General features: G+C 49.7%; 1 non-coding gene across 1 annotated transcript; it reads right to left on the bottom strand.

The window, feature by feature from the left end:
• Nucleotides 1-246: 246 nt before the first annotated feature.
• TRNAI-AAU (transfer RNA isoleucine (anticodon AAU)) lies at nucleotides 247-319 on the bottom strand. The gene has a single exon. It is a non-coding gene; the product is annotated as a tRNA-Ile (tRNA).
• Nucleotides 320-7339: the final 7020 nt, after the last annotated feature.

Raw genomic sequence — 7339 nt, 5'->3', positions numbered from 1 at the left:
CAAAGGAGCCCAGCAGGAAGTGAGAGCCTCTATAGGCCAACCTCCAACAGCAGAGGTGGCCAAGCCACAAGCCTCTAAATGGTGACTGGCCTAACTACTCTAGGTTCTCCAGCCTGACACCAAGGTGCTTTCTCCACTGCTGTCAGCATCCTCTGTCATGCAGGGGTTGGAGTTATCCCAGGGACAGGCCAATAGGAGGAGTGCCCTTTCTGAACAACAAGGGGATCTGGGAAAAGGAAACCAGCATGTTTCTGCCTGGTTTTGAACCAGGGACCTTTTGCGTATTAGGCAAATGTGATAACCACTCCACTACAGAAACTCCACCTACTGGGTTGTTGCTCACTCTGGCACAGACCGATGGACAAATCTAGAGAGTGTGGTGGTAGCCCCTCGATAGGTCAGCTGGCAGGGCAGAGGACTGGAGCCAGCACTCAGGAAGTCGTCCTTACCTCACCCGTGTGACTCCAGGTTGAGGGAGAGCTTCTTTTTCTTCTCCTTGCTGACAAAGAGCAAGAGAAGAATGAAAGGTCAGGTGGGCCAACTCGGTGCAGAAGCCCATGCTGTCTTTTCCTGCTGCATAGCCTGAAATGAGGGACTCGTGGCAGTTAAAGGAACTGCTGCACTCTCAGAAAACATCCCGCCCGTGCATAAAGGAGGATAGAAGAGCCTGTTAGTCTAGCACGCTCCCAACTGAACTGTTTCAGCAGCTGCTAGGTTTCTTTTTGGCCTGTTACTTTTCTGTCTGGGATGTTGTTGTCAGCTGTGGCACAGAAAAAGGACGTCATTGCGAGCTGCCCATGAAGATAAGATTAACTTTTGCCTTCCTTGCTCGGCTTTACTTGCTTCCTCACCCTATTCCTGCCTTAGTTCCTGTGTTACCTGAAGGCAACGGGTGCCTAGTAGTACGAAGAGGAAGTTAGACAGCTAGACCCTGGTGGCAAAAGTTCTACCACCGCTTGCCACCCCACTCTCTTCTCCCAGATTCACATATTGACCGCCAGGGACTTGGTGCCCAGCAGCGCAACGGAAGGCAGTGGACAGAGCCACCCTCGCCTTGAAGCTCTGGCTCATTAAACCGTATCTTCAGTCGCTGATGGCCAATGAGAGACCAACAGCGCTTGCTATTTTAGCACTTGAAAATGCCATTGGTCAGTCACTGGATCTCTTTAATGCTGTTACATAACAAATGAAAATAGAATCTCAGTGTGACATTCTGTACCTTTGGGGGAGTGTGCTGTAACCCCCATATTCCTCATTTTCATATAATCGTGATCTTATATACAGAGCATGCCTTGTAAGGTATCAGGGGAAAGGATATGATCTGCTGAAAGTCATTTCTCTACCCATAGATGTTTACCATTCATGCATATGAAGTTATGAGAATTGTGCAGTGTGGTTATCACTATGCTGTAAGGTGGGGGAGTCAGCCAAATATTAGCTCCCCAGTGACAACAGCAAGGAAAGTAACCAAAACCCGGACAGGGTGTCAAACAACCCATCAACAGCCATTGTTCAGCAAGGGAGCTACAGTGCAATCACTTACCTGCAAGAGGACACCCCAGGGGAATTGCTCAGACTTGCTCGGAGAGACGCAGTGATGCTCACCTGACTCTCAAGGGGGAGCAAAGCCAAGAGGGAAGAAAGGACATGATAAAAGCAGAGACATTTGCCATGCTTTGTCTGTCTCGTCCACCTACATCTAGAGACACCCCCACACCAAGCAACTGAAGCGCTGACGAAAGGGGAGAGCCTGGTTGAAAAGCCACCAGTCGGCCTGCGGTGAGAAGCATCTAAGTTTGTAAGGGCATTGAAAGGGTTAAGATCAGCTTAGAGTGCATTTTGCTTTTATTTCTCAAAAACAACGAGGAGTCCGGTGACACCTTAAGAACTAACAGATTTATTTGGACACAAGCATTCGTGGGTAAAAAGCCCTCTTCTTCAGATGCATAGAGTGAAAATTGCAGATAGTAGCATAAATATATATTGGAACATGATGTAAAGGGAGTTACCATACAAGGGGAGAACCAGTGTTGAAGGCTAATTCAGTCAGGGTGGATGTGGCTCTCTCCAAGTAATTGACAGGGAGGTGTCAATACCAAGAGAGGGAAAATTGCTTTTGCAGTGAGCCAGTCACCCCCAGTCCCTCTTCAAGCTCAAATTAATGGTGTTAAGTTTGCAGATCAGTTGTAACTCTGCAATTTCTCTTTGAAGTCTGTTTTTGAAGTTTTTTGAATGGCTTCTTTTAAATGGCTACTTTGAATGGCTATGTTTAATTGTGTTATAGAATATGAACATGTAAACGTGCTATGGAAGTCCCATGTGGTCTAATGGTTAGGATTCTTGGCTTTTACCCAGACAGCCTGGGTTCAATTCCCCACACAGGAACAATGCAGAGCTTCTCCTTCGAGGGGAGACAGGAAACAAAAAGAATGGGAAGGGATTCTGTCAGCAGCAGAGCTGGATAGAGTTGGGAGCAGTACTGGATTTGACATGGTGCCATAGTGCTAGGCCCAAGCTCTGAAGGGACCTATAACAGTAACTTCCTCCCGTCCGCAGAAAGGGAGCCTCAGAGCATCCTGGATTCAGTAGGGGAGCTGAGACCCCATAGGGGCCTGGGAGCTGTAGTTCCTTGACCAGCTCCCTGCCTTGGAGCAGAGAAGGAACATTTCCCAGCATTCCCTTGGCTGCTATCAACAGGAAAGGGAGGGGGGAAGCTGTGAGACTCCATGCACTGCAGCTTGCTGTGGCTGGGGGGCTGGCTGCTAGAAGGGGGTGCCACCTGTGAATAGGGAAGAGGTGTGACCAAGCAGTAGAAGGCTTTGGCCCAGGAAGAACCCGCAGAAGACTTCCCCAGACAGGCTTAGGGATGCTGGTGTGACCTCGCCTGGCAGCCCCCAAAGATGGAACTGGGTGGACTAACTGGACAGGGCCCCTCTCTATCTGAAGCTGGGCAAGGGAGGTATGTGGATCCCACCAGAAGGTAAAATGGTAAGTAAGGAAGGGGAGGCTCTACTGGACCTGGACCTGGACAGTTTAGATACAGGACAGGAGGATTTCCACTTCTGAGCCATGAAAATAGAAATTTTATTTTCCTTTCCAGATGTATCTAATATTCAAGAAGGGAATCTAGCCCCTGCCTTCCAGATCTGAACACCTCAAAATCAGGAGTGCTCAAGCTCAATTTGGGCAGCTGTTACTTCATTTCTCCCAAATCAAATATGCTGATCCACTGTCATTTACTCTAGAAAAAGTAGGAGAAAATTGAGCAACAAACGTTGGGGTCTTCATAATGCTAAAGAGGGCTGGAATTGCTATTTTCAACAGCCATTACACTTTTTTTTTAGTTTTGTTTGTTTAAAAGGAAGACAGTGATATTGCACTGGCAAATTCCCCTTAGAAACAAAGAATGGAACAAAAGAATAATAAAGGCACCTCAACTTTCCTCATTTATGTAGGACAGTCTTATTAGATGGATCCAGACATCTTCCAATCACAGAAGCTGATAATTGTTCCACTTTACTGCAGTTCTGTTACCATGCAGGAACCTAGAGGAGGAAAGTGCCTAACTCCAGAGTCTGCAGCTGCCTAGGGCCAGTGCTGAGGGTTTAGAGTCCCTAGTGCTGCCCTTGCAAGGTTCAAGCATGCTCAGCCTTGGCATTGCCTAGGCTCCTGCGGCAAGTAGCTGCAGCTGTCTAAGGCTGGCCTCTGGCAGTTGCCCCATGGCTGTAGCTAGAGAAACTACAAGTGGCTCTATGACTCCTGGGGCCATTAAGCTAGAGCACCTAAAGACACTGGAGTTAACCTCAAGGAACAGAGGTCACCAGTAGGAAAGGAATGTCGGGGGAGCAGGGAAGGCGGGAGCAGGTCAGGCTTGCAGAGGGAGCTTCCAGCTGGTTGGGAGCATGTCCAAAGTAGAAAGGAAACAAGTATGGGGAGAGGTGGTGGTGACCAGGTAGCAGACTAGCATGTAGATGGGAGCAGAGGAAGAGACTCTGGTGTCTTCAGATTCCCAAGGGCTAAGTCCTCACTTTGGGGAAATGGTGTTTGCAGGTGGCTTGCTCACATGGCAGGATGGGAGCTGAGGGAGGGATCTGTCAGGACAGATCAGGAGTCTGCTGGCTTTAGGACTTTGAGCTGAGACTAGGACCACATGCAGTGACTGGTGACATGGGGGGGTACTGGAGACATGGCTAGAGAAGGTCTGAATGAGGAAAGAGATAAATCTGTGGGGAGTTTCCTTGCTCACTATGAAAGTTCTGCTCACTGCGGACTCTGGTAAATCCACATGGGTGTACAGCTCAATAAGAAAACCCGAGGGCTGAGGGAGCTGTGTATGGCAATGCATATAGTCATGGAGAGGTGTGTGATCAAAATGAAAAATGTCTCTGAGGTTCAGTACCGGGTATACGAAGGCACCAATGGCATTGCCCCACCAGGCCCACACTCGGAGCCCACAGTGACTACAGTGGTGCCCACAAATATGTTTGGTGCCAGGGCCAACAAAAGGTTAATCCAGCCCTGACTGCCTGAGCACTATTTCAGACTCACATCTTTGGGTGGAACTCCCACAGTGAGAGCTGCAGAGCACTCCCCCGCAACACACACGCACACACTCGTCCTGGTGTTGGAAGGGGAACAGGAGAAAGGACAAAAGAAGAGATGAAGAGAAAGGAGGGAGGGACAGGTGGATGGAGGAAAAGGTGAAACACAAAGGACAAACCCTAATGTCCCCATGATTCTAAGGCACAAAATCCTAGGTGCGGAATAAAATTCTGCCTCCTTAAGCTCATGTTTTCCATGCCTAGAATTCAACTCTCACCAGGTGGATCAGACTGAACAGGTTTCACACCTCCAGGAGGCTCTTACCTTCTAAACAGGGACGGCTGTTTTCTAGTAAAATCACTACAAGGGAAGGAGAAAACTGGAAAGAGGTTTCTCCTGGCGCTCACGTCCGTGAACCCGAATACTCTCTCAGTCCTCAGACAGAGACCTGGAGAAGGAGACTTGCTGAAGCAAAGCCACAGGGGTCTCTGAGGTTTCCCTAGCCCCTGGCCCCTGACTGATGTCAGGATCTCTCTGTGAGGTCACCACCTGCTCACTAATAGTCTTTGACCAATAGTGTGAGGTCCTGCAAAAGGCCTTTGTGATGTCACTGCCACACCCCGCCCTTGCTGTGCCAATGTCCTGCCCCTGGCCAGGCACTTTGGAGCTTTGAGCTACTCCCTGTGGATCACCTCACTCAAGGAGCTTTTCTATAGAGCATCCTCAGATGTCTAAGCACACGAGTGCCATAGCAATGAACTGACACACATGGCACCAAGAGGAGATCATTAGTAGACTAACCTATAGGAGAAGGACACCCCGGCATTAGTAGGGGAGAAATCCCTACTGAACATGCATTACACCTAGCAGCCCCTGCGTGGGGTCGGGCAGGGGCTGCGGAGGCGGGAGACCTGGGAAAGGGATGGATGGAAAATGTCTGTGCAGCCGGGACATGGCCGGGGGGCGAGGGGAGAAGAGCAGGTGACCCCTGAGGAGCGGGGAGAAAAAGGGAGGGCTGAAATCCCCTCGTAATTACCACTGCCCCCTCCGTGGAGACCCACCTCCTCTTCTGTCCTGCCCCCTTTCTCCCTAGAGAGCAACAAGCAACATCCAGGCTGACACCCCCTTCCCTCAAACCCCTGAGAAGTTCCCTGTTCCCCTCCCCCCATTGTGCCCCATTTTCTCTCCCCTTTGCCAATGGCCAGTTCAGATCTCAGGTTTGGGGTGTTTCCCCCCATTTTCATCTGCAGTGATTTGTCCTTGTGTAGTTGGGAAATGGTTCCCCCGAGTGATATCTGAACTGGGCAGAGGCTGGGGGGTTGCCTGAGACAGGGACACCTCTGGGCTGGGCTGGGGGGGCCACTCTCTGCTGGCAACAGGGCGTGGGAAGGGCCAGGAAGGGGAGGGGGGAGCAAGTGTCCCCCATAGAGAGGGTCCAGCCCCAGGGTGCTACCAGTAGCACATTCCTATCCTGGCCGGGGGCGGGGGGACTTTCTCCAGCTGGGACCTGCCCCCTAGGCAGCCCCAGGCTCTGACCGCACCAGCCCCGCCTGGAGCCCCCAGTGAGTGAGAGACCCCGGAGGGGGAGGGGGAGGGAGCACTGGGCCCTGACAGGAAAGTGACTCTCTCCCCTCAGATCTTGGTGTTTTCCTCTCATGTTATCAAATATGCAGTTTGTGACACAATTTCTTTGCAAATCTCAAAGATTCAAATAAAATAGCCTAAACATTTGCCCCACTTCTCTCTAGTTGTCTATTTCTAATTGAATATGCCCTGAGATTTTCCTGTCTCTAATTATAAAATAATAAGAAAATCTCAGATTTACACCTTTTCTCAGATTATTGAACACAAAATGTTTGCAAATGTTGCCCATTTCCTCTTTAATCATTTATCAAGTATTCATGTGAAACACTCAGATTTTACCTCCTATCAACAACTGATATAAAATCCCTCTGATTTTCCACTTTCCTCTCTGTAATTTGCAAAATGGATCCAAAATCTCTGATTTCCACCCTTTGTCTTTCATTTCTGAACACTGATCTGAAAGCTCAGGTTTTCCCTCTGTGTCATTATCAAATGTCAATTAACAATCCTCTCAAGTTTTGTGCTGTTCCTTATGTTTCTAAATCCCAAAAACTTCTTCCTTTGGGGGAACCTGTTGCCTTGAGTCGCTCTCCATTCTGGATGTTGCAGGAGATTAAATTTCCCAGTGATTGTCTTTCCCCTCTCCTTTGAGGATCATTTGTTCCCTCTTTTAGCTCTGTTAGATATTTGCCAAAGAAAGAGACCAGCCTGATATTTAATACACATCAAAGCCAGAGGCCTCCCCCTGTTTGGGGATCAGTGGTTCGCAGCTGGTAGTGGGAGAGTTGGCTGGCCCCTTTTCTTTTCTCCAGCTGGCACAGGATGAGGGGGTCACTCTGAGTGCAGCATGTCTTGAGAAGTATCCCAAACCACAAGACAAATGTCTCTGTGAAGGGTTGCTTCCCACAGTGCTAAGATGTAGTCACCTCTGGCAGGATCCATGGCAGCTACTATTTGCTAGTGACAGGCCACGGAAATTTCTTACCTATTTTGCCCCTCCATGCCAGGCCTGCACAACATACGGCCCACGGGCAACGTGCGGCCCGTGAAGTCTCACTGTGCGTCCTGCAGCCAGGAATCAAAGGGCTCTGGGGTGCCCGTAGCCGTGGGGAATCCAAACCCCTTTAAAGTTCAGCCGCGGCCGGGATTCAAAAGGTTCTGAGCTGCTCGCAGAGATTCCCGGCCGCAGCTGAGGTTTAAAGGTCTCAGGGCT

This window comes from Gopherus flavomarginatus, chromosome 5, assembly GCF_025201925.1.
Source record: "Gopherus flavomarginatus isolate rGopFla2 chromosome 5, rGopFla2.mat.asm, whole genome shotgun sequence".
NCBI classification, from domain to species: domain Eukaryota; kingdom Metazoa; phylum Chordata; order Testudines; family Testudinidae; genus Gopherus; species Gopherus flavomarginatus.
The sequence above is the reverse complement of the archived record's forward strand: the minus strand, read 5'-3'. Positions and strand labels throughout refer to the sequence as shown.